The following is a 12,831-nucleotide window of genomic DNA, read 5'->3' as shown; positions in this document are numbered from 1 at the left end:
GTTATAACGAATTTGGTCTACAAACGAATAATCTCTTATCCGGACTTGCATGTACGACTGTTAATGATTCATGGGATTTTGGATCGTTGTCTACTAATGAGGTTTGTCTTGCAACCGATGTCATACTAACGAGGGTAGGACTGTAAATTAAATGCTTGAAAGTTGAAACTTCGTTTTTCAGATGAATCAGACTGCAAATCAATAGCATAGCAAAGACCATAGCTATCCCAGGAACACTTGAGTAGTGCCCTCTTTTACCTTTTTCTATCTTGTCCTCTTCAGTTTGAGCAGGTATGGATGTTTCCTAGTGCCTTCTAGAAATTCTAGGTATATCATTGGTCTTGTTCGGATCGTCCATTACGTTTGCAGCTGTTCAAACTTGTATTGTTGTTTATTATTTTATTGATTTATTTATTCTACTTGCCTTTCCTATCTTCTTGTGTTTTAGCATTAGGCGATTTAATCGCAGGACAAGAGAGGAGCTGATGGACGATCTCTCCAATGTTCCTCTTGGTTCGGAGCGGCGCCGAGTGCTGACGTTGGGACTTGGGTAAGGATGAGTGTTCCCTCATGTTTACAAGTTATCCGTTTTGTCCAACACTAGCGGCAAGAGTCCATAAACAAGAGTATGCAACTGTGATCTCTTTTCTATGGGCCAGATGCGCGGCGCGCTGCCTTCATTACATCATTCAGCTGCAGTCCGCGCACTGCGGAAAATCAAACACCGCTCTTTCCCTCTGGTTTGAAATGAACTTTCGTACGGAACTGGAGTTCACGCGCCACAACTCAGAGATCGCGTAAGTACTGGAACAAATCGAGCAAAAACGGATGGGCTCGTACGAGAAATTGTGAGTTTGAATGCATGCTTTCAGAGCGTGATGAAGGCAAGTTACGTAATGAAGGCAGCGCGCCGCGCACTGGCCCATAACCACAGTTGCATACTCTTGTTTATGCACTCTTGCTAACGGTTATATGCAGAATACTGCTGAGTCAAAAATGTGCAACAATCAGCACAAAAACTGACTGATGAGATCATGACATTCAACGACCTGATGCTTAGCTGTATCACGTTTATACCCGTTAGTGTTGGACAAAACGGATAACTCGTAAACTTATGGTCCTCTTTTTTAATTTTAATCCTTGGCTCTCCATCCGAGTTCCCTCATGTGTTGCTATTATTTTACTTATTTTTTTGCCCAGGGTCTACATTCTACATTTATTTTACTTAGACTAGGGTTAGCTGTCCGTTTACCAGTACTCATCCACACATATGTGCACATAGGGTCTACACAGAACTCTATCAGTAGGTATTTTTGTATAGGAGGTTGTCTATCCTCCGGGATAGCACTATATACTCCCATTCTGTGTGTTCTCTGGTAGCTATGTTCCTTGGAGACCATATGACTGTGCCAGTGTGGTGACCGAGGTGAGGTGTGTCTGCACTGGCATCGTCAACTTTTCTACTGCTACGTGCTCCCCAGTGCTCCATCTGTGTCCTGTACTTTATTTGGGGGGGGGGGGCAATACCGGTACTTCAGGTGCAAGGGGGATGGGGTGGGGGACATCATGCCCCCAATGAACCTCTCCAGGCGTTGTTCTGGAGTAGACTAACCATAGGCGGAGTGTACACATGCAGCACATAGTTTGGGAATTAGAACGCGATCAGACTCGGGCATATTCAAAGGCAGTCTATTGTGATAGTAGTCCCGGACGGATCTCACTATGATGATATAGGTCGTGCCCAGCATCACAATGCCCAACATTATAAAAGACTGGTTTTTTTTTCCTGAGGGGCTAGATGAACATGTGGCTAGACTGCCGATGGCAACCAACAGGCTCAAGGCTGTGTTGAGACTTCGTGTTTGCGACCCGAGTCAATTGTTTACCGTATTTTACCGGTTGTAAGTCGACCCCGGTTATAGGTCGACCCCCGTATCCGGAGGTCTCAATTCTGCGTTTTAAAGTTTTCACCCAAAGAAGCACTACTAACCCCTCCCTGCTATTAACACATCAACAAATCATGTAAACATTCCTTGTTGGAGGTTATACCATCCCAATCCTTCAAAAGACCAATAAACTGGAAAAATGTGTACACATAGTGCACTCGTGCATGCAGTTCAGGTCATTTTTTTGTAAGATTCTGATAGTTCCCGGTTATAAGTCGAATCCCGGTTGTAAGTCGACCCCACCCTTTTTCCTTCTATTTTACGTCGTAAAGGGTCGACTTACAACCGGAAAAATACGGTACTCACCATGACTAGGCATCGCATTGGGCATCGTATGACCATTTTATATGTCACTGTTCTTAGTCGCACCGGGGGCGCATGCCCGTTTTCAGGAGACTTATCAAAACACATAAGCCCTGTGCCCTGAAGGTTAGGCCTATTGTTAGTCTGAATAGTCCTGGCTACTATCCCGCTAAGTTCATTGACTTTCTACTGAACCTGTATGTACGTGAGGAAAGTACTGTTCTGGCCTGAACTACGGATTTCATCAACTTGGTAGAAGGTTTGCTTGTGCGGGACGATCATTTATTTATTTTTGAGTATAGACGTGACCAGCCTTTACACCAACATCCCCAACGAGCTCGGTCACGTGGCATTGTCGTGGTATATCACACACAGGTATACAAGGTGGATGCCCCCGGCCCTTCGTACACGGTTAACAACAGCAGTGACTTCCTTGATGTCAGTCATTCGGAAGACTAACGGGTTCGTGTACGATAACGATTTGTTTCCGCAGATCCAAGGGACTGCCATGGGTTCGCCGGCAGCAGTGGTCTATGCCGACATTGTTATGCTGTATTTGGAGAAGCGGTACATTTTGCCGATCTTAGAGGGGGAGGGTTTAGAGGTTCAGGTTTATAGACGCTTTATCAGTGACATTTTTGTTTCATTGCATGGTTGCGAAGGTCAAGTTCAGCGCGCTTTAGACAGGATTAATAAGTGTTCGGCCCTCGAGTTTGCGCATGAACTGGCACATGATGGCATTGATTTCCTGGACACCACAGTTTTCCGTAGTAAGGGATACATGGCGGTGAAGCTTCATTTCAAGGTCACCAATCGTTTCCTGTATCTGCTTGCCGGTAGTAACCACCCCCGTAGTATGGGTAAAGGTGTGATCACTGGGGAGTTGATCCGTATCCGTCGGTCTTCGACCCTTGACCACCACTACGAAGCTGCTGCCGAGCAGGCGAAGCAGACTTTCCGGGCCCGTGTATACAAGAGCTCCATCTTTCATCTTTCAGACCGTACACCAGGCATGCAAGGCCGGCACAGCTGGGGTGGCTGGGGCGGCCTCAGCCGCCCCACTTTTTTGGCCGTTTTTTTGTTCTTGTTTTTTTAGCACACTGCAACAAAGCGCGATGATCGCAGCTCAGCTCAAACGTGGCAAATAATGAAGAATCCTTGTGTATCAAGGTCAATGTGTGTGTGTGTGTGTGTGTGTGTGTGTGTGTGTGTGTGTGTGTGTGTGTGTGTTGCAACTTGTTGTTGGAGGAGGCAGTTTGCTCTTTTTGAGCTCTGTCTCAATGATGGATTAGCCACACTTGGCAGCCAAGTGCCGTATGGTGGAGACCAGGCCTTGGCTGCTGTGGCCCGTCCTGACAGCCTTGCGAGCTGTCGGGAGGTTTGTTGTACGCATTGCACTAGTCAGACGAAGTGGTTTGGGGAATTTGTAGTTTTTTGAATTTGAATGAATTATGGTCACAACGAGGAGGACGGGGAAGACGAAGGCGAAGGGGACACTGGTCACTGCGACATGGAACGTTCGGTCCTTGGTGGAGGACGCTGGTGATGCCAAAATATGCCGTAAAAATAAAAATGTCTCGGATACCGCCGTTGACAGGAAACTGGATTTTCTTGTGGAGGAACTCGGCAGGTTCGGCGTGGACGTTGCTGGTATTCAGGAGACGAAATGGTTTGGAAGCGACGTCTGGCCTGCTGGGAGCGGTACGTTGTTACACTCTGGGAGGCCTTTGCCTTTGGGGAGTGAGCCCGGCCGCCGGAACGAGGGAGTTGGAATTTTGATGAATTCCGCCGTGACCGGGATGTGGAGGAGCGGAGGGGAGCAGTGGAGCGCCGTCAGTTCGCGTATTGTCACTGCTCGTCTTCTTGTCGCCAAGCGAGGTGATAAACTCCCTGGTGGAGGTAAGCGACACGCAGATTTCTGTGTCTCTATCGTCAATGTTTATGCTCCAACGAGTAAAGCCCCACCGAACGTAAGACGCAAGTTTTTCGATGACTTGCAACGAGTTGTGGACAGTATCCCATCCAGAGATGTTCTTGTGCTCCTTGGGGATTTGAACGCGCGCGTCGGGTCCAGCACTGACTATGCAGACAGCGCTGTGAGTCGTATCGATGGCATGCCAGGGGATGAGCGGATGTGGGGTTGTGTCTTGGGCCAATTTGGCCTTGGAAATTGCAATCGGGCTGGTGAGGAGCTGTTGTCATTCTGTGCAGCTAATCAATTGTCAGTAATGAATACATGGTACAAGAAGGGACGAAGTAAGCGTGGAACATGGACTCATCCAGCCACTCGCCAAGTGCATCTCATTGATTATGTCATCATGCGTACAGCTCATTGCTGCTACTGTAAGGACGTTGGTGTTGTCCGCGGCGCACTGTGCTGGACTGACCACTACATGGTTCGGGCCAAGCTTGTCCTGGACTTCGTCCAACGTAGATCCACTGTCCCTAAGCGGAGGTCGTATGCCACCCATCGCCTGCGTGAGCCTGATACGTTACTGCAGTACCGAGAGTCAATGGAGGCAGCCTGTGGTGGCGCGGTCGGTGGTGGCCAGAGTGTTGAAGAGACCTGGAATTCCCTTCGTGATGACATCACCAGCGTAGCGGAGAGAACACTGGGCCATGGTCGGCGGCGGCAACCAGACTGGTTTCTGGAGAATAGGGCAGCATTGGAGCCACTTATTGAGGCGAAGCGACGTGCCCATGAACGAATGTTGTCGGCAGGCAATCAAACGACACGTTCCGGATTTAGATCAGCCCAGCGGTCGGTTGCGAGGGCGGTGCGTGGTGCAAAGGAACAATGGATCCGTGAGGTGGTCGGTGATGCTGAGCGTGCTCAAAGGGATGGCTGTGTGAGGTGGAAATGCATCCGAAAATTGCAGCGAGTGGATGATGGCAGGCGTACGGTCACACCCTCGGCGGTTTATGATGGAGACGGACACCTTACTGACAGCCCGGAAAGTCTTGTTACGCGTTGGCATGCACACTTCGACAGAGTGCTCAACATTGCTAGTCAGTTTAGTATGCATGTCATTGATAACATGCCTACTGCTGAGCCGCGTCATGAACTTGACATGGCCCCGACATTTGAGGAGGTGATGGCTGCGATGCGGAGGATGAGTAGGGGCACGGCTGGTGGCTCGTCAGGTATTGTGCCGGAATTGGTGCTGGGTGGCGGTCTTGCTCTCCACCGGCGTATTCATTCTCTGATTTCCCAGATTTGGGCAGGTGGCTCCGTTGTTTCTGAGTGGCGCGACGCTGAGATTGTACCCATACCGAAGAAAGGCGACCTACGGTCATGTGACAATTGGCGAGGCATCAGCCTGTTGGATGTAGTCGGTAAGCTGTTTGCACGGGTTATCCAGGATCGCCTTCAGGAACTGTCCGAGGATGTGCTGCCTGAGTCACAGTGCGGTTTTAGGAAGGGACGTGGGTGCGTCGACATGGTGTTTGTGGCGCGCCAGCTAATCGAGAAGGCCATCGAACATGATACGCCACTGTATGTCATATTTGTCGACCTGAAGAAGGCTTATGACAGCATACCTCGTGAGGCGTTGTGGCTTGTCCTCGGGAAGCTCGGTATTCCACCTACCCTTCTCAGCTTGATTCGGTCCCTACATGTCGGCATGAGGGCTCGGGTTCGTATATCTGGTCGCTTGACGGAGGACATATATGTTAACAATGGTCTTCGCCAAGGCTGTACTCTTGCCCCCACCCTATTCAATCTGTATTTTGCTGCCGTAATGTCGTCTTGGCGTTCCCGCTCTTCTGTTCCCGGCGTGTCCCTGCGCTCACGCCCTGGCCGGAAGCTTGTTGGGGATCGAACAACCAAGGCGCGACTGAACACGTACCAAGTTACCGAGTCCCAGTTCGCTGATGATGCCGCTGTATACACCACATCAAGAGAACATCTGGAGACCCTGGCAAACGAGTTCATCGCCTGTGCCTCTCAGTGGGGTCTCACTGTCAGCATCGCCAAGACAAAGGCCATAGCAGTCGGCCCGGGGGACCTACAACCTGATGTCGTCCTCGATGATGGTGGAGTTGTGGAGATGGTCTCCGGCTTTACTTACCTCGGTAGTGTGGTGAGTTGCGATGGGTCACTGGACGTGGAGATCACCTCCCGCTTGGCCAAGGCATCTCGTGTGTTTGGTTGCCTCCTGACCCCGATTTTCCGGTGCCGGGGTTTATCCATCGACATTAAGTGCACGGTATATCGCGCTTTTGTCCTGAGCACTCTGTTCTACGGTGCAGAGACATGGGCTGTGAAGGCTACCCACGTCCATCGGCTGACCGTCTTCCATCGCTCCTGTATTCGGTCTATCCTCGGTGTATCGCGGATCCAGCAGTGGGAGGACAGGCTCACATCGGCAGAATTGGGCAGGCGATTTGGCATGTCTCTTGACATCTCCGATTTGCTCCGACAGCATCGTCTGCGCTGGCTGGGGCACATTGCCCGTATGGAGGAACACCGCACTCCGCAGCAGATGGTATTTGGCGAGTTATATGCCACTCGCCCCCGCCACGGTCCGAAGAAGCGATGGCGTGACGTTGTTGTCACTGATCTAGCTGCGGCACAGATCGGAGAGGGAGAATGGTTCCATCAAGCCCAGGATCGCCCAACCTGGAAGCGGTTGTGTCGTCAGCAGCCTCCTCCACCCGGACCGAAAGAGTTCCGTTGCGCATGTGGCCGTCCCTTTGGCCGCATTGGGGACCTGAGGAGGCACGCCCCCCACTGCCGCGTCTGAGCCATCATCGCTACGCGATGGGCGTCCAAGGTCCAAGGTGTGTGTGTGTGCCTGTGTGTGTGTGTGCCTGTGTGTGTGCCTGTGTGTGTACGTGCCTGTGTGTGTACGTGCCTGTGACGTGTACAGCCGGTGTGTGCACACCGCTAGCTAAACCGACCAACGGCTACTCCCAGGGCACAAACTATTCTGCTGGAGGCAGCGTCGTCTTCGGCTGAAATTCCGGATACAACCTGCAGGGAAGCATTGTGCGCATCTGCCAGATTGACGGTTCCTGGAGTGGGGCAGCTGCCTCATGTAATCGTAAGTTGAATTTCAAGAGAGCCAATATTTCCCTCTTGTGTAGAGAAGCTTCAGGCTTGTAGGAAGGCAGATTCTGGTGGCGTTGATCTTTCCTATTTACAGAGCATGTAATAGTCTGGGTGTTGCCTGCCACTTTTCATCATCACAAATGATGATCGTGCTTCAAGTATCACAGGACCCAGGACCAGTCGGGCATCTCAGCCTGAGTCCTTAGGATATAATTTTATGTTATACTTGTAGGTGTATGGTTAGGGTGTTTCACCGGGTAGAGGCGACGGTTTCAAATAGGACACAGGTTGCAAACCGGAACGGACTCAATATTCACTTTCTCTCTTGGTATTTTGATTAGAAAACATATGTCACAGTGAGACTACGATGTGTTATACTCCGAGCCAAAATTTCATGGCTCTGCGATGACCATACGCGCCATACCAAGCAGGTGAGTTTTTGACGTGTTGCTTCGCACTGCGACTTGAGTTTTTCGACTTTCGAAAAATCAACTTTTTGTTGCAGGTAAACAGCGGCTCGCCTCTTGCCAATAAAGCACCGCATACCAATCAAAACTAATGGAAGCACACACAAGGCTTATTGTTACTCTGTACTGGCCGTCGTGGAGCGATAGCAATTACCTAATTTCAGACCCAGAGTGAATTTGACGTGCACTCTAAAACGTGTCCGGTTTGGAGCCACCTCTGATTTGAACTTTTTTTGAAGCGAAAAATTGGGCAACTTGGAGGCAATGGGTCAACACAAAGGAGTGGCTCAGTTCGATTGACTCTGGCCCCAGAGCAAACTTCAGCATGCCAGTTTCCTTCCACAAACATATTTCGAGTGAAAAATCAACGCTGATGATCGGTTTGGGTCTATACAAATTTGGCTGTCAAGGCGTTCCGGTATCGAACCGTCTACTCTACCAGAACACTGAGTTGTTGGCATAAGCCGGTAACTTTTGTCGAGCCTGTTTTAGGCTACCACCTCCTCCAAATATGCTAATATCTCTTGACTGTACAAAAGATGTGCCGAGCAGACACTTTCTTCATCTCTTGACTGCTTTGTGTGTTGTGTGTATGGGTACGTGTATCCAGCCATTCAACTGCAGTGCCAGTCTGGCTACCTGCCCTGCCTGCGTTCCAGTGGCTGTATCCTGCCATCACAGCGCTGCGACGGTGTTTGGTACGACTGTGCTGATGGCTCTGATGCACAGTACTGCCCAGGCAAGGTCACACCAGCTCCAGGTAAGCACCAGCAGCAGCACTGATAGTAGTACCATGACTTCTATTATTATTACAGGGTGCGACAGAGCTCTCGGCCATTGAAGAAAATGTTGAGTCACCTCCACCACCACACTGCGCTCTTTAGCCGACTAGACCCTCCTGCACACAACCATCACCATTGCCAGGACACTTCCGTAGACGATATTGATAAACTCCTTCAGACAGCTGTTTCGCCAATACATAGCTCATCAGTGAAGGTAGATATTGAATGATGAAAAATATAGACCAAACTGCTATTATATAGGGGGTTTCCACATACAAAACTGGCATAGCTGAGGTGATAACGCGGGAAAAGGAAAGTGTGAAGTACTGTTGACGCGCATTGGACATGCATGCAGCGTCGGATATTCGGTGCGGAAAATTAATCACTATTCAATGCAGAAATAACGTGCCAGAATGAGAGTACTATGTAGCTAGTAGTGAGAGTCTGTGTACTAGTATTGCAGTTGTCCGAGCGCCATGAAGGCCTGCGAACGCACCTCACAACCCGCCGACGTCGACAGCCACAGCACCCCTGGGGCATGACACTGTACTGCTCGCCCGCCGCGCCAAGACGCTTGGCAGTCACTAGGCTTCATGCCACCGATGTTGTCCGCAAGCTACCTTGTTATCTGCCCATCACCCACTGCCGCTGACACGCTGGGAGGCCCCGCGGCATTCGCCCAGTATATCGACGTCAGAGCTGTGTCGACGGTACAATAACGCTGGTAGAAACAAACAGTTGGTCGTATGGTATTGCGTCCTCCGGATTGTCCCTTGACTCGTCTTGTCCCTCTTCTTGCTCTGACGCTAATGACTTCTATTACAAGCAAACTGTAGAGGCTGAGCTACTGTTGACCGCTATTCACTGCTGTATTTATTTTATCACTTTGCATGGCCATGTTGAGGCAGTCTTCACATCAATTTCCTTTACACAATGCGTGTACTACAATGTATTCAAAACCAACGTCTGTGCCACGCACACATACGCAAACGTTTTAGGGATGAAACGAGTATATCGAATACTCGAGCGCTTGCTCGAAAATTCGAAAGGAGTGAGGACTCGTGTCGCAAAACACTCAAAGTATCTTATGCACAGTGTACTGTTTGCTTGTACATCAAGCGCGTCTGTTACTCTGACCAGTACTGATAACCCATGCAAGTGTGAAATTATTACTTGTCCCTACTTACCAACAAAAGACGTAGTTCAGACTATTTCCTGCACCAGGCTGCATGCAAGACTACATGTGTATCAGGTGTAATACGTTCAGTGTTACGAGAGTGTGTGCAGTACATTGTTTTATGTTGTCAGTAAAATACTCGTACTCGCTCGAATACTCGCTTGTTTTTTCAAAGAGTACTCGAGTCCTCAATTTTGGCACTTGTTTCACCCCTAGGCCAAACATGCATGCACTGAATGCCTGTGCCCTGTGCTCTGTGCTCTGTGCACTCTGTGCTTGTGCAGGTCAAACCGACTGCCAGGTCCTGTCACCACCGGCACTGGGCTTAATGACCGTGAACGGCTTGATGTTCAGCAACACGACCACGTTTGTGTGCACATCTCCCTATGTCCTTATGGGCTCGGCCGTGCGTACTTGTGAAATCAACGGCCTGTGGAGCGGTGTGCAGCCAACTTGCGTCCGTAAGTACATGTACCAATGCTCGACTGGCTTGTATTATGCATTCCCGTTCATCACACCGCTCATACTGTCAAATGCTGCCTCTTCTCATTCACAATGGCATGGGTCACAGTAGATAGGCCTGGTGCAGGTATTGCCAGTTCCTTGCTTGCTGCAGTACAGTATGACATATTAACTTAGCTGGTAAGCAGTGCATGTGTGCATGGCAAGTGTTATTTTTGTCCATTGCTTCCCAACCCATGTGTAGTGACGACTGCTGCTCTGAGTGCGGCCAGTGACGACTGCTGCTCTGAGTGCGGCCAGTGACGAGCTAGTCAAGGACTCCGTCTCAGAACGCATGACACAAACGTGTAAGCCTAGTATTGCTGCATAATTAAGAGCAATTTCTCCTACTGCTGACTGCTGAAAATGTTGTGTCCTTCACAACTAGTCTCTTTGTTCTAAGAAGTCTGCCTCTTTCATCGATTCGTGTTTACCTAGCTGCGTTACGCTATTAGTAGCCTATTACCTGTTGTGCAATGGGGCTGGCCTAGAAGCTGCTCGCTCAACAGTTGTGTTGCATGGCATAGAGCGAGAGACGGCAAGCCGCCTCGGCATATTTGCGGATAGAGCTTTTATTAGAAAGGAAAAGGACATATGGATACGAGTTAAGAGTAACTGTCCACCACTGTAACTAGCTACTACAGTAAAAAAAATGCAACAACAAGCCACAAAACTGACAGAGTGCTGAGACATTCGACGACCTGACTCCTAGCTTCAACACATCTCCGTAGCGCTAACCAACAGCCTTCCAACTTGGAAGGTTCAAGGTTAAAAGGAGAGACCAAAGAGGGGAAGGTAAGCGCAACGAAAATGAGCACAAGCTAGTAGTTGAAGCTACAGTCCCACAAGAACAAGAAATGTTGATTGTTACTGGACGATGACGAAACCAGTATTACCTTTCCCTCTTTGGTCTCTCCTTAACACTACGGAGATGTGTTGAAGCCAGGAGTCGGGTCGTCAAATGTTTTAGTGCCTGGTTGTTGCACTTTCTGACTGTATTTAGTATATAGTGACAGTTACTCTACACTCATATCCATACGTCCTTTTCCTTTCTACATTTATTTTATCATTGCCATATTGGCTCAACATCCGAGTTTCAAAGAGCTTTTAGTGGACGACTTAATCCATTTTCGGCAATACTTACAACGATCCAATCAGTCATATTGTAGATCAGGCTATGCTGTGGGTAAGTATACTACTGGCCTTGTATGGCTTATTGTTTGCCAGCGAGTATTTAGCATCATCTACTAGTATTCACTCGTTTGACAGCCAAAGAGTATTTGTGTGGGAGGCTGGGAGTCTCGCACCTGACTTGGTCACGTTGCGCCTGAAGGTCACTAAGACGCGGCCATATACGGTGGAGCCGTCGCAGTTCCATCTACTGTCGACGAAACATGCCCGGTATTGGCTATTCCGGTACATGACAGCCCATGCCTGTCGCACCAAGCCTGTGTTCACTTTTGCCAAAGGGATCCACCTTACTCGGCCTTATTTAAATATGATACTCTGTCACGCTCTCAACTGTTATCAGGTTAGCTCCCGCTCCATGCCCATTGTTGGAGCGACAGTCCTGGAATCCAGAGTTGCAAGTGAGGTGGTGATACGGCAAGCAGACGGTGGCAAAGTACGGCTTAAAAGCTCTACATCTGGCAAGTGGCCGGCATACCACCCCAATGGACATCGGAACAGTACACGTAGAGTAGCATCTCTACGTGACAGGGTATGAGCGCAAGTGAGTTCTTATGCTCTACTAATGTGCATTGATTCTGTGACTATAGTTGTTGAATTCTTTTATTCTCACGATGGCCTGTGGCCAATAAGAGAAAAATAATTACAGGCACGGGGATCAGATACAGAGAGATCAAGGTTTAGCTGCTTGCTGAGGCAGTAGCGATGGCAATACTAATTGGGAGTTAATCACGTAGGCTGGGCGCAATAGAGCTATAAATGTGCTGAGCAATGTGAGCAAGTACATACGGAAGAGATGACAAGTGGTAGGATGTTTGCTTTGAAATCTCGTCTGGGGTTGATTTGCCGGATGCTGGGTGGGATGCTATTAAAGAGATCAAGAGAAGCATAGATGGGGGAGTCTCTTAGCCGGTTTGTACGTGTTGTGGGTAGCTCAAAGGTTCGGGGGAACCTGAGCGTGCGAATGGGTTGTATTCGGGGTAGGTGAATTGCAAGAAGGTGTGGTGGTGCATATCTATGATGCAGGCTGTGTGCAAGAAGGATATGGGAGAGGGTACGGCGGCTGCTGAGTGATGGCCATTTGAGTCGGTGCAGCAGCACGGAGTGGGTTCTGTGTTCAAAGAGGGGGAGATGCAAACAGAGGCGAGCAGCGCGCCGTTGGATGCGCTCAAGCCGGTCGTTCAGGGTTGCGGGGAGGGGTGAGAGGACAGTGCAAGCATACTCAAGAATAGGGCGGATGTAGGTTAGATAGATGGAGGAGAGAGCAGAAGTGTTTAAGGAATTGCGTAGTCGCAGGAGAAGGAACATCTTCCTGGTCGCTTTAGTGATGATGTAGTCAACATGCGAGTTCCAGCATAGATTCTGCTGTATGAGGAGGCCAAGGTGGCGATGCCTTGAGGCCACAGTGAGGTTG

This window comes from Sycon ciliatum, chromosome 11 (genome assembly GCF_964019385.1).
Source record: "Sycon ciliatum chromosome 11, ocSycCili1.1, whole genome shotgun sequence".
Classification (NCBI taxonomy): Eukaryota; Metazoa; Porifera; class Calcarea; order Leucosolenida; family Sycettidae; genus Sycon; species Sycon ciliatum.
Note: the sequence above shows the minus strand (reverse complement) of the source record.